This window comes from Delphinapterus leucas, chromosome 6 (assembly GCF_059928025.1).
Source record: "Delphinapterus leucas isolate spDelLeu-1000000601 "Yukka" chromosome 6, BTC_Dleu_Yukka2, whole genome shotgun sequence".
Taxonomy (NCBI): Eukaryota; Metazoa; Chordata; class Mammalia; order Artiodactyla; family Monodontidae; genus Delphinapterus; species Delphinapterus leucas.
Window position 1 is genome coordinate 96,985,943 of NC_143134.1, and position 22,228 is coordinate 97,008,170.

Genomic DNA, 22,228 nt, shown 5'->3' on the forward strand with positions numbered 1-22,228 from the left:
TGAGGCACAGTAGGCTTCCAGAGACACAGGACAGTTTGATACAATGTTTTTGTAAAATATTCCATAATATTTTCATATTAAAACATGCTATATGGCACAGAAATTATTTCTTAAAAGTATAAAATAACTCTCATAAAAAAGACTTCTATTCCTCTAGTCATGGTGACTGGTATAGTATAGCAACTGACCTGAGTCAAGGTAATCAGGCTCAATCCCAGAAGTGCTACCCCAGTGTCAGCAAAAAGGGTGCTCTTTGTGCAATGATCTCTAAACTGGAAGAATGTAAACCCAGAGCTCCTGATGGTCATCTTTGCCAATATGTGGCAGAATCTAACCAAGGAGATTAGAGCTGAGATAGAGAATGTGCCTGATGATGTCATTTTAACTCCTGAACCCAGCTATGGCTAAAATCAGAGTCGCCTGTGTTCATTTTATTTGAATCAAATCAGTATTTTATGCAAAACTAATTTTAGTTGGGTTTTACCACTTACAACCATATAAATCCTAATTAATATCTCCCCTTACCTCACATCTCCCTCTATCTACTCACATTTTTGAGGCTAAAAATAAGTAAATAAAAGTAAAGTAAAAGTAAAAATAAGTAAATTTCTGGTATGAAGAACTAGAGCACAAAGTTTGAGGCAGGCACAACCAATTTAAACTGGCAAGAGGACAGCAAAAATAACACTCAGTGGTAAACAACTAAAAGCTTTTCCTCTGAGAACTGGAACCTGACAAAGACGCCCACTCTCATCACTTCTATTCAATATAGTATTTGAAGTCCTAGCCAGAGCAAGGAAAAGGAATAACAATCATCCAAATAAGAAAGGAAGAATTAAAATTATCTCTGTTTGCAAATGAAATGACCTTATGTGGCGAACACTCTAGACTCCACACACCAAAACAAACTGTTAGAACATAATAAGCAAACTCAGCGAAGTTGCAGGATACAAAATCAATGTAAAAAAAAATCAGTATGTTTCTATACACTAATTATCTAAAAATAAATTTAAAAAACAATCCCACTCACAATAGCAACAAAAAATAAAATACTTAGGAATAAACTTAATCAAAGTGGTGAAAAACTTGTATACTGAAAACTATAAAATGCTGATGAAAGAAATTAAAGCAGACAGGAATAAATGGAAAGACATTCCATATTCATGGATGGGAAGAATTAATATTGTTAAAATGTCCATACTACCCAAAGTTCCTACATATTCAATGCAATCTCTATCTAAATTCCAACAGAGTTTTTACAGAAATAGAAAAACAATTCTAAAATTAATATGGAACCACAGAAGAACCCAAATAGCCAAAGCAATCTTGAGCAAGAAGAACAAAGCAGAAGATATCATACTTCCTGATTTCAAATTATATTTCAAAGCTATATAATCAAAACTTTATGGTGCTGGCATAAAAACAAACATATGGACCAAGTGAACAGAATAAAGAGCCCAGAAATACACATACTTACATGCACATGTACAGTCAACTGATTGACAAGGGTGTCAACATACACAATGGGGAAAGGATAGTCTCTTCAACAAGTGATTGGATATCCACATGCAGAAGAATCAAATTGAATGCTTATCTTATACCACATACCATATATAAAATTCAACTCAAAATGGATTAAAGACTTAAACCTAATACCTGAAACCATAAAACTCCTAGAAGAAAACACAGGGAAAAATCTTCCAGATATCAGCCTTGGCAATGATTTTTTGGATATGACTACAAAAGCACAGGCAACCAAAGCAAAAAATAGACAAGAGGTATTATATCAAACTAAAAACCTTCCGCATAGCAAAGGAAACAATCAACAAAATGAAAAGGCCACCTGTGGAATGGTAGAAAATCTTTGCAAACCACATATTTGATAAAGGATTAATTGCAACTCAATAGCAAAAAATAACAATAATCTAATTAAAAACTGGGCAAAGGAACTGAATAGCATTTCTCCAAAGAAGATATACAACAGATGAAAAAGTGCTCAACAACACTAATCAACAGGGAAATGCAAATTAAAACTACAAGATATCACCTCACACATGTGACAATGGCTATTATCAGGAGAAAAAAAGATAACCTGTTGGGAAGGATGTGGAGAAAAGGGAAACATTGTACATTGTTGGTGGGTATGTAAATTTATGCATCCACTATGAAAAAAGTATGGAGGTTCCTCAAAACACTAAAAATAGAAGTAACATATGATCCAGCAATCCCACATCTGGGTATATATCCAAAGGAATTGAAGTTTGGATCTCAAAGAGATATCTACACTCCCATGTTCATTGCAACGATTTCACAATAGCCAAGACTTAGAAACCAAAATGCCCATTGATGGATAAATGGATAAATAAAATGTGGTGCTATATAATTAAATGTAATATTATTCAGCCTTTAAAAAGAAGGAAATCCTGCCATTTGCAACAACATGGATTAAACCTGAGGACATTATGCTATGCAAAATAAGCCAGTCAGAGAGGATAAATACATGCTACATGATACAATGTATATGAGGAACCTAAAATAGTCAAACTTATAGAAGCAGAGGGTAGAAGAGGGGTTGCCAGGAGCTAGAGGGAAGGAAAAACAGGAGATATTAATCAAAGGGTACGAAGTTTTGGCTATACAAGATGAGAAAGTCCTAGAGATACACTGACAATAGTGCCAATAGTTAGCAATACTGTATTGTATACTTTGAGTTTTTCTAAGGATAGATCTTATGTTAAGAGTTCTTATCACCAAATAATAATAATAGTAATAAATAAGAGGGTGGGAGGAAATTTTTGGAAGTGATGGATAGGTTTGTGTCATGGATTGTGATGACAGTTTCAACTGGTGTATATTTACCTCCAAACTCACGAAGTTGTATACATGAATTATGTACAGTTGTTTGTATGTCTTAAAAAAAAAAAGAAAATCCAAGAAAAAAAAGAATAAAGAGTATATACTAAAGTTCTAATACAGGTAAGAGTAATCAATGGTGTTTAAAAAAATCACAAAAGTAGTTGCTTTGGGAGAGTTGGGGCAGGGAAAGACTGGGAAGAGGCATAAGGGCACTCTTCTAAGGTTATACTAATATTCTATATCTTGATATGGGGTTAGATTACACAAGTGTATGCATTTGTCAAAAGTAAGTAAATTTTATTTGTGCATTATATAATTCTAGACTTATGACATACTCAAAGAACAAATAATGCTTTGATATTTAAACCTTTGTACTAGAGCCATAAAAATTATATTTTTTAATCCAAATATATCGAAGTCTAAGACATTTAAAGTGTTTTTAAATCAATGTTTAACTGTAATGATTTATAAAACAAAGCAAATCACTTTCTAAAACCAATACTTGATATGCATGTTTATATTAAACAAATTATAATGATAAAGTTAGTGTCCAATAGGGAATCATGGAAGTTAGTCAAGAATGTCTTGATGCTATTTCTATGAGACTATTTATTGTTATTCAGAAATAATGAAGAATAGACTTCTCTTAATGATGAAAAATCCCATTAAATTTTGATATCATGTTATACCTATAATATTTATTTTGTCAAATGTTTAAAAATAAAGAATAGAGTAGAAATGTCATAAATGAGAACAGAGGCCCAAAATCAGTGGAATAATATCTTCACGTTGTTCATGGAAAATAACTAAAAATCTAGAATTCTGCGCCAAACTAAACTAACTTCCAAGAGAGAAAGCAAAATGAAGACACTTTTAGACAAAGGTGAGCAATTTTACCCCACATCAAACTCCAGAAGGAAAGAAATTGTACTCAAATGAAAAAAATATATCATAGTAAACAAAGAAACTGGTATGTGGATAAATCCAAATTGTCCCTAACTTGTTAAAACAAACAAACAAACAAACAACCAGCAATAATTTGGAGGACTTAAGTATGAGGTAAAAATGAAATTTAAAAAATAAATAACATGAAAGATAATGTGAGGAGTTAGAAATCAGAGATAAATATTTTAAAGTCCTTGTACTATTCAGAAGGACTGCAGAGATAGTAAGTGGAGACTATGTGAAGTTAAACAAGCATCATTAAAAAATTAAGGGAACTCACAAAAACAATAGGAATGAGATACAAAACTTCTAAACCTACTAAGGGAATAAAAGAGAGCAAAAATTTTTTTGTTAATTCAACAGAAGGCATAAATATCCTACACAAGAACGAAAGAAAAGGACTTCCCTGGGGGCTCAGTGGTTAAGAATCTGCCTGCCAATGCAGGGGACACAGGTTCGAGCCCTGGTCCGGGAAGATCCCACATGCCGTGGAGCAACTAAGCCTGTGAGCCACAACTACTGAGCTTGCACTCTAGAGTTCACAAGCCACAACTACTGAGCCTGCGTGCCACAACTACTGAAGCCCGTGCACTGCAACAAGAGAAGCCACCACAGTGAGAAGCTTGCGCACTGCAATGAAGAGTAGCCCCCGCTCACCACAACTAAAGAAAGCCTGCACACAGCAACGAAGACCCAACGCAGCCAAAAATTAATTAACTAATTAATTTAAAAAGAAAGAAAATTTAAAAAGCATTAAAAAAAACACCAAATGAGGATCAAAGAATCAGAAGCATAAATATTCACAGTGAATGTAAATAGTTAAAGGCACCAGTTAGAAGTTGATTGATACTGTGAAGAATTACATTAACACATTTTCTAATACTGAAATTATCTTTCATCCCAGCAGTAACTTCAACTAATCCAGTTATATTCTATTTACAAGAGAAATTCAAATTCCTAAAGTGTGACAAAAGTTGGAAGTAATGTTGGAAAGACATAAATCACACAAATACCAACCAAAAGAAAGCCACTGCTTTGATTACATCAGGCTAAAAGGACCTTGAGGCAAAAAGCATTACCAGGGAAATTATCAGAAAGAAAAAGTAGTCCTGAACTTTATGAATCTTACACCACAGATTCAGTATTGACAGAACTGCAAGAAAAAGACAAATCTACAATAAAAAAAGGGAGAATTTAATGTGTCTGTCTCAAACTAATAGGTGAAATAATAAACACATATATACCCACACATATGCATATATAACTTTGCATTAAAACACTAGAGGTTTTTTAGAAACCCAAATGAAATATCTGTAAAAACTGATGCAATGTTAGGAAAGTAACCAAGTCTCAATAAGTTTGAATTAATATCATTCAAACTTCAACTCTAGCCACAATGCAAAAATATTAAAAATAAATGTTGAAATTATAACTTTCCAAAGTATCTTTTACATCTGGAAATTTTAAAACATACTATTAAATAATTAATAGGTTAGAAACAGGTTGTGATAAAAATTGCAAAATATTTAAAACTTAATGACTATTAAACATCAAATTATTAAAGGACATTAAAAAAAGACAGTAAATTGTGAAGTTCTATTTTGTTCATGTTAGGGAATTTTTAAATAAATATATTAATTTGCCCCAATTTTTAAAAATTCAATATAATTCCAAACAAAATGAAATTGGATTTTTTTATATTTGTCAAGTTAATCCTAAAGATTATGGAACAGTAAAGAGTCAAGAATTTCCAAGACAGGGCTTCCCTGGTGGCGCAATGGTTGGGAGTCTGCCTGCCGATGCAGGGGACACGGGTTCATGCCCCGGTCCACAATGATCCCACATGCCGCGGAGTGTCTGGGCCCGTAAGCCATGGCCGCTGAGCCTGCGCGCCCGGAGCCGAGGCCACAACAGTGAGAGGCCCATGTACCGCAAAAAAAAAAAGAATACCCAAGACAATGCTGTAGGATAAGAAATACATACTCACTATATCAAGATATCAAGAATGATCATGGAGCTACAGTACTTCAGATAGTGTGGTATTGGTGCAGGTAAAGACAAAGATACCAAAGGAAGACAGCAGAGAATGCAGAAATATTGTAGGCATATATAGAAGTTTATTTATATCCTAAATGAACTGGTATTTGATATAAATCAGCATTACTAATCAAGAGAAAATAAACTATTTAATAAATGGTGCCTGCATATTAGACTAATTGTGTTGAAAAAAGACTAAAACTTTACCCCATACTATGCCCCAAATAAGTTTAAGAAAAATATGTAAGTGCAAAAAAAAAAAAACACCTACAGAACTATAAAACATCTAGAGAAAAATGAAACACATGCTATATATTTGAAGTGTAATTGATTGCTCCTCTTTTAAAATTATGTGTTCCATCCCCTTATTTCATGGTGTTATTATTATAGATGAGTTAAGTCTCCTTTCTAACATGAATGTCCTAACTAAGTCGGCACTATTGTGGAGGTGCTGGAAAAACATAAATGTGGAGGCAATTAAAATACTAAAGCCTGGCTTTTAGTCATTAGGAATAGATAGAAAGGAAAGCTTTATTTCCAGTCCTCCAACACTGTCATTACCTTCAAAAAGTCAGAAAAAATAGAAAGCTGCTAAGAATCCAACAGTAAACTGTTTCATTTCCTTGTTACGTGTTTCCCCCATACCTCTTTACCATGTAAAAATATTATGACATTTATTAAAATTACTTAATAACATGAGAAAAAACACAATATATTGTTAATTTTTACCATCAATATATTGTTACCATCAATATATTGTTAACTTTTACTTTTTTTAATTAACATAATATAAAAATATATGCATGTTTATAATTAAGCATAATATACAGGCAAAATGAGTGCCTAAAAGGAACTGTTCCTTTTAGGACATTCATCTAAGAATGTCATGATGCTTTCCACATAGATTATTTATAGCAGTTTATTTTTTTGAATGAAGCACAGTCTGTTCTTAATAATGAATGATCTCATTATATTTTAATATCATATAGTATTTATTTTTCTCAAATACTTCAAAACTAAGAAAGTAAAAATGACACCAGTGTATATGCACCCCAATGTTCACAGCAGCACTATTTACAACAGCCAAGATGTGGAAGCAACCTAAATGTTCATCAACAGATGAATGGATAAAGAAGATGTGGTACATATATACAATGGACTATTACTCAGCCATAAAGAAGAATGAAATAATGCCATTTGCAGCAACATGGATGGACCTAGAGATTATCATACTAAGCAAAGTAAGTCAGAAAGAGAAAGATAAATACCATATGATATCACTTATATGTGGAATCTAAAATACAACACAAATGAACATATCTACGAAACAGAAACAGATTCACAGACATAGAGAACAGATTTGTGGTTGCCAAGGGGGAGGGGGGTGGGGGAGGGAAGGATTGGGAGTTTGGGATTAGCAGATGCAAACTATTATACATAGAATTATAATGGATAAACAACAGGTCCTACTGTATACTACAGGGAACTATATTCAATAACCTGTAGTAAACCATATTGAAAAAGAATTTTTAAAATGACATCAGTGAAAATAGAGGCCCAAAGCCAATGGAATAATATCTTCAAATTTTTCAAGCAAAATAACCGAAAACCTAGAATTCTATACCAAACTGAACTATCTTTCAAGAGAGAAGACAAAATAAAGACATTTTTAGTACAAAAAAAAAACAACTAAAAGATTTTTCCATAAAGCAACCCTAGAAAGAAACTGTCCCTGGATGAAAGGAAATGAATGAAAAAATAATACTAAACAAAGAAATTCGTTAATATGTGAGTGGATCCAAACTGTTACTGTAACAAAAAGAGAGAGAGAATGCTCACAATTGGGGAACCTAAAAACAAGGTATAGGGCTTCCCTGGTGGTACACTGGTTGAGAGTCCGCCTGCCGATGCAGGGGACATGGGTTCATGCCCCAGTCCAGGAGGATCCCACATGCCGTGGAGTGGCTGGGCCCGTGAGCCATGGCCGCTGAGCCTGCGCATCTGGAGCCTGTGCTCCGCAACGGGAGAGGCCACAACAGTGAGAGGCCCATGTACCGCAAAAAAAAAAAAAAAAAAAAAAACAAGGTATAAATGAAACCTTAGATACAAATAATATGGAAGATAATGGGAGGGGTTAGAAATAATAGATAAACATTTTAAGGTCCTTGGTACTACTCAGGAGGATTGCAGAGTTATTGAATAGGGACTATGTTAAGTCAGACAAGCATCTTAAAAAGTTACAGCAATCACACATGTATGTATATGTTTGTGTGTGTGACTTTGCACTCAAACTGCAAAGAATGTTTTTAAATCCAATAAAATGTTCATAAAATGTAAACATTAGTAAAGGAAGTAAGTCTCAATGAATATCTAACAATTAATGTCATTCAAACCACAATCTATAACCATAATGAAACATTAGAAATCAATATTGAAAAGAGAAACCCCCAAAATGTCTTTTAAATGTGGAAATTTTAAAACATACTTTCAAATAATTCACATGTTTAAAAAAATGATGAAAATTTAAACATACTTATAACTTAATCGGACTATCAAAATTGGTGGGATAAAGCAATTTTACAATCTTAAAAAATATATTAAAAAATAAGAAAGATTCAGATTGGTTCAAGATGGCAGAGTAGAAGGACATGCTCTCACTCCCTCCTGCAAGAACACCAGAATCACAACTAACTGCTGAACAAGCATCAGACAGGAAGACACTGGAACTCACCAAAGACAAAGTAGAAGCTTCAATGAGACGGCAGGAGGGGCACAATCACAATAAAACCAAATCCCATAACTGCTGGGTGGGTGACTCACAAACTGGAGAACACTTATACCACAGAAGTCCACCCACTGGAGTGAAGGTTCTGAGCCCCACGTCAGGCTTCCCAACCCAGGGGTCTGGCAATGGGAGGAGGAATTCCTACAGAATCAGACTTTGAAGGTCAGCAGGATTTGGATTTGATTGCAGGACTTCGACAGGACTGGGGGAAACAGAGATTCCACTCTTGGAGGGCACACACAAAGTAGTGGGTGCATTGGGACCCAGGGAAAGGGGCAGTGACCCCACAGGAGACTGAACCACACCTACCTGCTAGTGTTGGAGGGTACCCTGCAGGGGCGGGGGGTGGCTCTGTCCCGCCGTGAGGACAAGGACACTGGCAGCAGAAGTTCTTGTAAGTACTCCTTGGCATGAGCCCTCCCAGAGTCTGCCATTAGCCTCACCAAAGAGCCTGGGTAGGCTCCAGTGTTGGGTCACCTCACGCCAAACAACCAACAGGGAGGCAACCCAGCCCCACCCATCAGCAGACAAGTGGATTAAAGTTTTACTGAGCTCTGCCCACCAGAGCAATAGCCAGCTGTACCCACCGCCACTCCATCCCATCAGGAAACTTGCACAAGCCGCTTAGATAGCCTCATCCACCAGAGGGCAGAAAGCAGAAGCAAGAAGAACTACAGTCCTGTAGCCTGTGGAACAAAAACCACATTCACAGAAAGATAGACAAGATGAAAAGGCAGAGGGCTATGTACCAGATGAAGGAACAAGATACAACCCTAGAAAAACAACTAAATGAAGTGGAGATAGGCAACCTTCCAGAAAAAGAATTCAGAATAATAATAGTGAAGATGATCCAGGACTTCGGAAAAAGAATGGAGACAAAAATCGAGAAGGTGCAGGAAATGTTTAACAAAGACCTAGAAGAATTAACGAACAAACAAACAGAGATGAACAATACAATAATGGAAATGAAAAATACACTAGAAGGAATCAATAGCAGAATAATTGAGGAAGAACGGATAAGTGACCTGGAAAACAAAATGGTGGAACTCGCTGTTGCAGAACAGAATAAAGAAAAAAGAATGAAAAGAAATGAATACAGCCTAAGAGACCTCTGGGACAACGTTAAACGCAACAATATTCGCATTATAGGGGTCCCAGAAGGAGTAGAGAGAGAGAAAGGACCTGAGAAAATATTTGAAGAGATTATAGTCGAAAACTTCCCTAACATGGGAAAGGAAATAGTCACCTAAGTCCAGTAAGTGCAGAGAGTCCAACACAGGATAAACCCAAAGAGAAACACGCCGAGACACATAGTATTCAAATTGGCAAAAATTAAAGACAAAGAAAAATTATTGAAAGCAGCAAGGGAAAAATGACAAATAACATACAAGGGAACTCCCATGAGGTTAATAGCTGATTTCTCAGCAGAAACTCTACAATCCAGAAGAGAATGGCATGATATACTTAAAGTGATGAAAGGGAAGAACCTACAACCAAGATTACTGTACCCAGCAAGGATCTCATTCAGATTCGATGGAGAAATCAAAAGCTTTACAGACAAGCAAAAGCTAAGAGAATTCAGCACCACCAAACCAGCTCTACAACAAATGCTAAAAGAGCTTCTCTAAGTGGGAAACACAAGAGAAGAAAAGGACCTACACAAACAAACCCAAAACAATTAATAAAATGGTCATAGGAACATACATATCGATAATTACCTTAAACGTGAATGGATTAAATGCTCCAACCAAAAGACACAGGCTTGCTGAATGGATACAAAAACAAGACCCATATATATGCTGTCTACAAGAAACCCACTTCAGACCTAGGGATACATACAGACTGAAAGTGAGGGGATGGAAAAAGATATTCCATGCAAATGGAAATCAAAAGAAAGCTGGAGTAGCGATACTCATATCAGATAAAATTGACTTTAAAATAAAGAATGCTACAAGAGACAAGGAAAGACACTACATAATGATCAAGGGATCAATCCAAGAAGAAGATATAACAATTATAAATATATATGCACCCAACATAGGAGCACCTCAATACATAAGGCAACTACTAACAGCTATAAAAGAGGAAATCGACAGTAACACAAAATAGTGGGGGACTTTAACACCTCACTTACACCAATGGACAGATCATCCAAAATGAAAATAAATAAGGAAACAGAAGCGTTAAATGACACAATAGACCAGATAGATTTAATTGATATTTATAGGACATTCCATCCAAAAACAGCAGATTACACTTTCTTCTCAACTGTGCATGGAACATTCTCCAGGACAGATCACATCATGGGTCACAAATCAAGCCTCAGTAAATTTTAAAAAATTGAAATCATATCAAGCATCTTTTCTGACCACAACGTTATGAGATTACAAATGAATTATATGGAAAAAAACGTAAAAAACACAAACACATGGAGGTTAAACAATACGTTACTAAATAACCAAGAGATCACTAAAGAAATCAAAGAGGAAATCAAAAAATACCTAGAGACAAATGACAATAAAAACACGAGGATCCAAAACCTATGGGATGCAGCAAAGCAGTTCTAAGAGGGAAGTTTATAGCTGTACAAGCCTACCTCAAGAAACAAGAAAAATCTCAAACACTCTAACCTTACACCTAAAGGAACTAGAGAAACTAGAAAAAACAAAACCCAAAGTTAGCAGAAGGAAAGAAATCATAAAGATCAGAGCAGAAATAAATGAAATAGAAACAAAGAAAACAATAGCAAAGATCAATAAAACTAAAAGCTGGTTCTTTGAGAAGATAAACAAAATAGATAAACAATTAGCCAGGCTCATCAAGAAAAAGAGGGAGAGGACTCAAATCAATAAAATTAGAAATGAAAAAGGAGAAGTTACAACAGACACCGCAGAAATGCAAAGTATCCTAAGAGATTACTACAAGCAACTCTATGCCAATAAAATGGACAACCTGGAAGAAATGGACAAATTCTTAGAAAGGTATAACCTTCCAAGACTGAACAAGGAAGAAATAGAAAATATGAACAGACCAATCACAAGTAATTAAATTGAAACTGTGATTAAAAATCTTCCAACAAACAAAAGTCCAGGACCAGATGGCTTCACAGGTGAATTCTATTAAACATTTAGAGAAGAGCTAACACCCATCCTTCTCAAACTCTTCCAAAAACTTGCAGAGGAAGGAGCGAGCACTCCCAAACTCATTCTATGAGGCCACCATCACCCTGATACCAAAAGCTGACAAAGATACTACAAAAAAGGAAAATTACAGACCAATATCACTGATGAATATAGATTCAAAAATCCTCAACGAAATACTAGCAAACAGAATTCAACAACACATTAAAAGGATCATACACCATGATCAAGTGGGATTTATCCCAGAGATGCAAGGATTCTTCAATATATGCAAATCAATCAATGTGATACACCATATTAACAAATTGAAGAATGAAAACCATATGATCATCTCTATAGATGCAGAAAAAGCTTTTGACAAAATTCAACACCCATTTATGATAAAAACTCTCCAGAAAGTGGGCATAGAGGGAACCTACCTCAACATGATAAAGGCCATATATGACAAACCCACAGCAAACATCATTTTCCACTGAAAGCATTTCCTCTAAGATCAGGAACAAGACAAGGATGTCCACTCTCACCACTATTATTCAACATAGTTTTGGAAGGCCTAGCCATGGCAGTCAGAGAAGAAAAAGAGATAAAAGGAATACAAACTGGAAAAGAAGAAGTAAAACTGTCACTGTTTGCAGATGACATACTATATACATAGAGAATCCTAAAGATGCCACCAGAAAACTACCGGAGCTAATCAATGAATTTGGTAAAGTTGCAGGATACAAAATTAATGCACAGAAACCTCTTGCATTCCTATACACTAATGATGAAAAATCTGAAAGAGAAATTAAGGAAACACTCCCATTTACCACTGCAACAAAAAGAATAAAATACCTAGGAATAAACCTACCTAGGGAGACAAAAGTCCTGTATGCAGAAAATTATAAGACACTGATGAAAGAAATTAAAGATGATACCAACAGATGGAGAGATATACCATGTTCTTGGATTGGAAGAATCAATACTGTGAAAATGACTATACTCCCCAAAGGAATCTACAGATTCAATGCAATCCCTATCAAATTACCAATGGCATTTCTTACAGAACTAGAACAAAAAATCTTAAAATTTGCATGGAGACACTAAAGACCCCGAATAGCCAAAGCAAACTGGAGGGAAAAAAGCAGAGTGGGAGGTATCAGACTCCCTATCTTCAGACTATACTACAAAGCTACAGTCGTCAAGACAATATGCTGCTGACACAAAAAGAGAAATATAGATCAATGGAACAAGATAGAAAGCCTAGAGATAAACCCATGCACCTATAGTCAACTAGTCTATGACAAATGAGGCAAGAATATACAATGGAGAAAAGACAGTCTCTTCAATAAGTGGTGCTGGGAAAACTGGACAGCTACATGTAAAAGAATGAAATTAGAACACTCCCTAACACCATACACAAAAATAAACTCAAAATGGATTTGCAACCTAAATGTAAGACTGGACACTATAAAACTCTTAGAGGAAAACATAGGAAGAACACTCTTTGACATAAATCACAGCAAGATCTTTTTTGATCCACCTCTTAGAGTAATGGAAATAAAACCAAAAATAAACAAATGGGACCTAATGAAGTTTAAAAGCTTTTGAACAGCAAAGGAAACCATAAACAAGCCAAAAAGACAACATCAGAATGGGAGAAAATATTTGCAAACGAATCAATGGACAAAGGATTAATCTCCAAAATATATAAATAGCTCATGCAGCTCAATATTAAAAAAACAACCAACCCAATCCAAAAATGGGCAGAAGACCTAAACAGATATTTCTCCAAAGAAGACATACAGGTGGCCAAGAAGCACATGAAAAGCTGCTCAACATCACTAATTATTAGAGAAATGCAAATCTAAACTACAATGAGGTATCACCTCACACCAGTTAGAATGGGCATCATCAGAAAATCTACAAACAACAAATGCTGGAGAGGGTGTGGAGAAAAGGGAACCCTCTTGCACTGTGGGTGGGAATGTAAATTGATACAGGCACTATGGAGAACAGTATGGAGGTTCCTTATAAAACTAAAAATAGAACTACCATATGACCCAGCAATCCCACTACTGGGCGTATACCCAGAGAAAACCATAATTCAAAAAGACACACGCACCCCAATGTTCATTGCAGCACTATTTACAATAGCCAGGTCAGGGAAGCATCCTAAATGCCCATCGACAGACGAATGGATAAAGAAGATGTGGTACATATATACAATGGAATATTACTCAGCCATAAAAAGGAATGAAATTGGGTCATTTGTTGAGACATGGATGGATCTAGACACTGTCATACAGAGTGAAGTAACTCAGAAAGAGAAAAACAAATATTGTATATTAATGCATATATGGAGAACCTAGAAAAATGGTACAGATGAACTGTTTTGCAGGGCAGAAATAGAGACACAGGTGTAGAGAACAAATGTATGGACACCAAGGGGGGAAAGCGGCATGGGGTGGTGGTTGTGGTGTGATGAACTGGGAGATTGGGATTGACATGTATACACTGATGTGTATAAAATGGATGACTAATAAGAACCTGCTGTATAAAAAAATAAAATAAAATTCAAAAATTCAAAAAAAAAAGATTGAAAATTAACACACTAAGAATCCCACCCAAAGATTTATAAAAAGAAGAAATGAAAAAATCCAAAGACAGGTAAAGACCAAACCAGTAGTTTAAAATTTTACCAGGCCCATACCATTTCCCTGGATACTTTTAATACACTTTCGAAAAACAGGTAGCCCTTATCATATGCAAATTGTTTTATAAAATATAAAAAGTGAGTGGGAACCTCGCCCAACTCTTTTTTATAAGCCTGAAATAACACTGAAATGAAAACTGAACAACAATATGAGAAAGGAAAAATTATGAGCCAATCACACTTACAAACATAGACAGAAAATTTCTATATAAAATAATAGCAAACAGAATCTAACAATGTACAAAATAATAATACCTAACATCTAGGCAGGGTTTATACTAGGGATGTAAGGAAGTCTTAACATTATAAAAATATGTTAATATAACTCACCACAATATCAATTAAAGAATAAAAACAAATGATGTTTTTAGCAAATTCAGGAAAAGTTTTGAATTCAACAGGCATTCACAATTTTTTAAAAATTAAAAACTTAGCAAACTAAAAACAGAAAAAAAACTCCTTTAACCTGATAAAGAGTATTTATCAAAAAACTTATAACTAACAAGTTCCCTTAAAGTTCCAAACAAATTCAACATTGCACAGAAATCCTACCCAGTGAAAGAGAGAGAGAGAGAGAAAGACAGAGAGAGAAGAGAAGGAGAAAGGAAGGGAGAAAGCAAAGAAAGAAAAGAAAGAGAAAAATAGGAAGGAAGGGGAGAAGAAAGGGCAGGAGGGAGAGAAGGAGGAAGGGAAGGAGAGGAGGTATGAAGATTGGAAAGGGAGAAACAAAATTATCATTATTTACTGAAAATAAGGTTGTCTACATAGGAAGTAAGAAAAAAATCTATAAAAGGAAAATCTTAAAATTTAAATGAATAAGAGGGTCTAGCAAGACTTCTAAATACATGATCAATATACAAAATTCAATAGTATTTTGTGCAGCAGTTATAATTGGTTAGAAAATGTACTTTAAAAAGCATCTCACAACACCAACAAAAGTATAAAGTGCTCACAAATAAATCTATAAAATCTGTATAAGGAATTTTTGAAGAAAAGTAGAACTCTTCTTTAAAACACATAGAAGAAAACCCCCCACAAATTGGAGAGCTTTATTTTGTTCATGTTAAGAAATTCAAGAATAAATATATCAATTCATCCCAAATTTCACTATAAAGTTAGTGTAATTTCAATCAAAATGAAATTAGGATTTCTTTTTAATTTGTTAAGTTTACCCCAAAATTCAACTTGAATAGTAAAGACCAAGGATAGCCAAGAAAATGTAAGAATAAGAGCTACAAATTTACTGTACTAAATGTCAAGATGGATGATAAAACTACAATAATTCAGATAGCATAGCATTGGTACAAGTAAACATAAATATGTCAAAGAAATAGAGTATTCAGAAATAGCCTGGGCATATGTGGAAGTTTATATCCTAAATAAATGATACTTAATATGGCATTGCAAATCAGTAGGGAATGGGTGAAATATTTAATAAATTGTGCTTTGGTAATGGACTACTAATATTAAAGGGAAAAATAAAGATCAAATTAAACCTCCACCTCACACTGTGACCAAAATAAATTTGAGACAAATCAAATGCCAAAAGCAAAACTGTAAAATATCTACAGGAAAATGTCTTCATATACAGGGAGAGGAAAAGCGTTATCTCAAAGGAGCCCATAAAACATAAAAAACTACTAATTCAAATTTAGAAACATCTATATGGCAAAAATGCATCATTAGGAAGGTTTAAATATTAACACAAATGAAAGATTATATCAGTAACAAATACAAAAAAAGAGGATTAGTATCCAGATTGGTTTTTTTTTTAAGCTATCAGATTACTAAGATAAACAACATAACAGAAAATAGGGCAAAGGATATAAACAGGACCTCAAAGAAAAGGAAAACAGCATGGACTATAAAATTATGAAAAGAGGCTCAATTCACATGAAATCAGAGAAATGTATATTAAATCAATGAGAAATTTCTCAGGCAAGAGATATGAAAATATTAAACCATTACAAGAACTGTCAAGAATATGGAGAAAGAGGAAATCCCATTCACTGACAGTAGGAATATAAATCAATTTAAAAATCTACCAAAAAGTATGAAGTTGACTCATTAATTCCACTTACAGGTATATGACCAAGGAGATCCACACAGAGTTATTCACTGAAGCATTATTTATAAAATAAACATATGGGAACACTTAAATATCAATAACTAAGTTATGGTATCCTGTAACACTGGATTATAGGAGAGTAATTAAAATGAGTGAACCAGCTCTAAACTACTCATTTTGTTACCCTTTGTCAGTCACTTAGCTTCTTTGAGCTTCTTGTTTGCTGTTTTTGTGTTAATTTATGAAATGGAAAATCAACCTCACAAGGTGAAATGAAAGACAATAAGTAAGAAAGAGATAAGTAAATGACATAATATATATAACAGCTCCTATGAAATATCAGGTACATTAGAATCTGATGTTCTCTTGTCTGTGAAATAGGTATCACCAACATTCTCTGAAAGAGAGGTGGACAGGAATAGGATATATGATTTGAGAATAATCTATATTTATTAAAACCCGTTTAAAAATGAGAAAGGCAGCTAGATAGGAAAGAGGAAAGAATTAACCAACCAAATGAGGACCTAGCTCTCATTGAAGAGGTAATCACAAATAAGACTCTAGTCACATAAATCTACCAACAGGCTCCATTCCAAAACACTTACAGGCTCAGGACCATTATTCAATGAAAAACACTATGAAACAGGAATTATACTGAAGCAGCCTGTAAAGTTATGACTTTTCACTAACTAGTTTTAGTTTTATTTTGTGCTGAGTGAGAACTTCTGATGACACCAAGGTAGTGGGAAAATTGGGAACCATATTTCTTAATATTCAGTGTCTATATAAGAAGAAAATCACCTTGAATATGAAGCCCACTTCTAGTAATGGAACTAGTAACCCCACTTCTAGTAAACCCACTTCTACCTTACACTATTAAGCTATCTTGAGAAGTCAACTTACATTTTTCAGAAGAAATTTTAATCTGAATAATGCTGATTTCCCATAAACTATGTGTCTGTCAACCTTCATAAGAGATAGAGGGACATCTGAGCTTCAATCATAAAGTGTATTTGGGGAAATCCTAAACTATATCCTGAAGGACCTAACAAGGGACAGAAGAGCCAATAGGCCCCCTGGGTTTGGATATATCCTACAAGCCCCTTACATTAATGCTCTGGCCCGCAATACAATATTGAGAATAAATTTTAAAATAACAAATTATAAAGATGCTGCAAAAGCAATTAGAGATGGTCAGGTAAAGCCAACACAGATTAAAAAGTGAGTTGATTACTCAGCTAGTAGGTGTCTATGACAACTTGCAGAGAGGAAGAGAATTCCATTGGAGAGCATCAGATAATGCGTGTTCATTTGAAAGAGGAACTTCATGGAAAAACATGTCACAGACTAAGCGCACTAGTGCGTAAAGGTAAAAGGTGTTTAAACTTACACCTAGGAAAGAAATCAGCCATATTTCATAATAAAAATCCAAAACAATTAGCAAAAGGTCCAGAAATACCTCCCCCAAACGTTTTCCCCCAACTCCAATTGTGAGGCACAAGGATTATTCAAAGGAATAGACTTGCCAAGCCTATTTCAGGAAATAATTGCTTTTATCATTGACAGGTTTTTAAATGTCATTGGCACTAGAATTCACTTTCAAATGCAAAACATAAAGAAAGCCAATTAACAGAGGATATCTAAAAAGGTATATAATGGATATATATTAAACTCATATGTTTATGTGTTTTACTAATAAAAAACAATTTATTTTATTAATAGAAAAGCGTTAAATAAATTCATATTATATGTAATACTGGGCTGCTCACAAGTCTTTCCTACTAATTCTAAGAAGGCTAGCAGCAAAGAGGCTGATACAGAAATATCAAGACATTGACAATCTCAAGAAGAGGTATCCAGTCTTTTTCCTTCCCCACAGCATTTAATTCAATACTCAACACACAACAGGTGCTTAATACATATTCACTGATATGAGTAGGATACTTGCTAAGAAACACTGAATGAAAATTTGTTACTTTATTACCATTTATTTATATTAATAATAAAGCAACTCATAAAAGTTTTGAAAGTAATTCATCTTTACTGAAATTTTTCTCTTTAATACATAATACCATGTAACAAAAAAAGAAGAACTGTAAGACAGCTCCACTCTAAATACCTACAGGTTAACTTACAGGAACTTAAAAGTAACAAAAATAGTGCACACTACTGGAGGCCTAATGAAGGAAACTAGTTTATACCACCACCTAGTGGCCACACAATGATGCAGCACAAAGAAAGTACTTACCAGTGATGTTACCAAAGTACAAGCATCTGGAGTTTACACGTAGAGCTACTGCCCTCCTATGCAGAGTTGGATCCATCTCTCCCATTTCCTTCTGCAGATTTGATGAGGCTGACCTTTGGACAAAACCAAGCAGAGACATCATCAAGTGGATCGTTGCCTTTCCCCACCTCATATAATTTCCTCCACCCTTTAACTGATACCTATTTGTTACGTACAGTGTAAAATGCACTTTCACATTCATTGGACCAGATGGCAATAATTAAAAAGTAGTCCTGGCTGGGCCACACAGCAGCAGTGAACCTGAGGAAATTAATCTCTCAAAATCTCACCTTTTTCACTTATAAAATGGAGATAAAATTTAACTTATAGCATTTTGAGGATAATTAAAACCTGTGAGAAAATAAATAGGAGATTGCCTTAGGCACCTAACAGTACTTAACAATGGTAACCTAATTCTAAGTTGTAGCCATAAATTTTACTCCTATCTTGTAAGCATTCTCCTTTTGGAAATATTCTTGGAAGTTTCCTCTATCTTTCTCTTGGTTGGATGCAGTTAATGATGAGGCTCTAGGGGGTGGTCAAGCCACAGTGTGGAAGAAGTCTGCTCCTTATGTATAGAAGAGCTGCCTGCCAAGTAGGTAAATGCACACTGGTTTCTCATAAAAAATAAAATTCATTAGTGTTTGAGTCATAATACGCTTTTGGTGTCAATCTGTAACAGCAAATTAGCCTAAACAATATATATATATATATATATATATGTATGTATGTATGTATATATATATATATATAATATATATTCTTGAAAGATACTACCAAATATTGAGATCTCTGGCATCCTTCTCTCTTTGGCCTCAAGAACCTGGCAACAAAGATTAGACCTCATAGGCGGGACACCAGAAGTTTCCTTGCCGAGAAAACTGACTAGACAAGAGAAATAACTTATAGATAATAACAGTGGGGTGATGGGCATCTACTGAAGGAAACTGCCCGGTCAGATCACCCTACACTAAAGCCCATTACTTGGCAAGACCCACCCATACTCACAGAGCTTTTTTATAGTCCAACTTCAAAATATGAGCTGAGAGACAAATACAAAAACATTTCAGGAAAAACTCCAGTACCAGAGACAGAAAAAATAAATAGATAGAAAACAAAATAAAACTCAAATGAAGACTTAAAACAATATTTAAAAAGAAAACACCTATAATCAATGTCCCCAGAGAGACAGAAATATTGAACCCATGAAACAAAAAGAGGATAATACTTCTGAAGAGAGTGGGGAAAAAAACATTCTGGAAAAAGGGGTAAAAAGGAGCTCTTGGACATAAACAATGGAAATTAGAACATTAAAATTTTACTACATGAGTTAGAAAATAAAATTGGAACATTTCATGCCCCCCCCAAAAAAAGCAAAAAAGAAAGATTAAAAAACTAGGAGGAAAAAGAAAATTAGAGGATCAAATGGAGGCATAACGTTTGAACAAAAGAAGTTCCAGAGAGTGAGGAGGAAGAAAATAAATCCAAGAAACATAACAAATTTTTCATAATTTAAGAGTTTCCAGATTGAGGGGGGTCAACTGAGTGAGACACAATGTATGAAAAAATATCTATCCCAAGGAACATTATTGTGAAATTTCAGAAAATTAGGGAAAACAAGAAAAACATAAAAGCTTCCAGAGAGAAATAAGTCACATACGAAGGATCAGGAATCAGAACGGGATGAATGTCTAACTAGAAACTATAATGCAATGGAGCAGTGCCTTTAAAAACATGAGGAAAAATTATTTCCAATGTAGAATTTTACACCCACCCAAACTATAAATTAAGGAGGTTGATAAAGATATTTTTAGAGATGCAAGTCTCAAAAGTTTAAGTCCCATGTGCTGTCTCCTAAAATTAGGAGGAAAAAACAAGATGCAAGATCCTGGAAAAATGAGGTCCAACACAAGGCAAACAAGATTCCCCAGGAGATCAGTGAAAGGAGATCCAAGAATTACTACAGGGCCGCCTTAGAGAACGCTTAGTCCACACTGGACCAAGAGAAAAGACTCCTGAAAGATATCTCTAGAAGATGAAACTGATAAACTGATTAACAGGTTTAATCATTTTGAGTTTTGGCAAAGAATCTGGTGATTAATAAGTATAAGGAAAAGAAGAGAAACAAATGAAAAAGAGAAATAAAAAAATAGTCACCTTCCTATGATTAAGATCATAGACGTAAGCCACATAGCAGTGGCTTAAACTAGAAGATGAATTCTCTTGTGGAAGAAGTCCAGAGACAGGCAGTCCAGGGCTCATAGTATGGTGTTCCTTGGTGTCAGAACCTAGGCTGCTTCTCTCTTGTTGTTCTGCCATCCCCAGCATGTGGCTTCTACCTCAAAGACCAAGAACTCAAACCATTACATCCACATTCTAGCAGGCAGAAATAAGAAAAAGGCAAAGAGGAAAACAACCCCTCCTACACAACTTTAAGATCACTTACAGTAGGTCATAAATGCGCTAAAACATCCCACTGGCCAGGACTTAAGTCACGTGGATGCACCAAGCTGCCTGGGTTCTATTAGTATTTTTTTAAGAGGGGTTGGGACAAGAATGGCATTGGGAAAGAGCTAGCAGTCTCTGCTACCTCCCTCCAGCACTTTCTATTCTCCATATCCTACTTTGTCTTTCCTCGACGTATTTATTAAGCCCTGATATATTTTTCCTTCATTTGTCTATCTGTTTCCCCTAACCTGGAACTTCCAAGGGGACACAGACTTTGTCTTTTGCTCACCTCTGCACCCCAGTTTCTGGAAAAGTGACTGAAGCATAGAAGAAATTTAATATGGGTTGAATGAGGGAATAGATTGTTAATTCCGGGGTTGGGGGGGAGTCTAAGAAAATAAATTTAAACATAAAGATCCAGTCTGGGCACAGATGATGCTTTGTTTTGTCTTCATTAGTTAGAAATGGATGCCCATCATCTGGAAAAAATGACTCGCCCTTCTGGAATTACTAATTTTAAAAAGCCTCCTTTCCTCTGAACAGATGATTCAAGTCATTGTACAAGGTACAACTAACCCCCTAGTCCTAATAATATAAGCAATATTGCATTAATGTTTGCAATAATGTAACTATTAGCAAGAATAACATAAACATTAACATGATGTAAATAATGTAAATTAATTAACTGATTATTTTTCATGTAAATATTATTAGCCGCAGGAAGGGAAATTATTTTGGGGGAGTGTTATACTTGAGATATAAATCCTCTTCTTCCATAGAAGGAGTCAATAGATACTATCTAGACCGAAAAACAAACAAACCAAAAAAACACAAGAAATAGCAAAATATGCCTATTATTTAAAAATACAGAAAGAGGCGTCAGAAGAAATAGCTCGAAATGTTGAAAGGTGATTATTCTGGTGAGCAATAATCAGGGATAGGGGAGACTAGACCAGAGGTTTTGCTT

General features: G+C 34.9%; 1 long non-coding RNA gene across 1 annotated transcript in view; it reads right to left on the minus strand.

Annotated features, from left to right (window-relative positions):
* Positions 1-22,228, minus strand: part of LOC111188082 (uncharacterized) — a 32,640-nt gene that overhangs the window by 9,420 nt on the left and 992 nt on the right. Inside the window, exon 2 of the long non-coding RNA XR_016393599.1 lies at positions 18,775-18,887. This is a non-coding gene — a long non-coding RNA (uncharacterized LOC111188082). The remainder of the gene's footprint in view (positions 1-18,774; positions 18,888-22,228) is intronic.